The sequence below is a fragment of the Nematolebias whitei genome, chromosome 5 (genome assembly GCF_014905685.2).
Source record: "Nematolebias whitei isolate Nwh7 chromosome 5, NemWhi1, whole genome shotgun sequence".
NCBI classification, from domain to species: domain Eukaryota; kingdom Metazoa; phylum Chordata; class Actinopteri; order Cyprinodontiformes; family Rivulidae; genus Nematolebias; species Nematolebias whitei.
Window position 1 is genome coordinate 1,968,407 of NC_056502.1, and position 334 is coordinate 1,968,740.

A 334-nucleotide genomic window follows, 5' to 3' on the forward strand; every position below is an offset into this window, starting at 1 on the left:
AACAAAGTGATGAAGGTGACGTGTTACATGTAAACAAAGTGATGAAGTTGACGCGTTACATGTAAACAAAGTGATGAAGTTGATGCGTTACATGTAAACAAAGTGATGAAGGTGGCGTGTTACATGTAAACAAAGTGATGAAGGTGATGTGTTGCATGTAAACAAAGTGATGAAGGTGGTGTTACATGTAAACAAAGTGATGAAGTTGATGTGTTACATGTAAACAAAGTGATGAAGTTGATGTGTTACATGTAAACAAAGTGATGAAGGTGGTGCGTTACATGTATACAAAGTGACGAAGGTGATGCGTTACATGTAAACAAAGTGACGAAGG

The 334-nt window shown here is 37.1% G+C and overlaps 1 protein-coding gene across 2 annotated transcripts in view; it reads left to right on the forward strand.

Moving 5' to 3' along the window:
• The window catches only part of LOC119409219 (sodium bicarbonate cotransporter 3), a 31,068-nt gene that overhangs the window by 30,539 nt on the left and 195 nt on the right, over positions 1–334 (forward strand). The gene's annotated exons all lie outside the window — the stretch shown is intronic.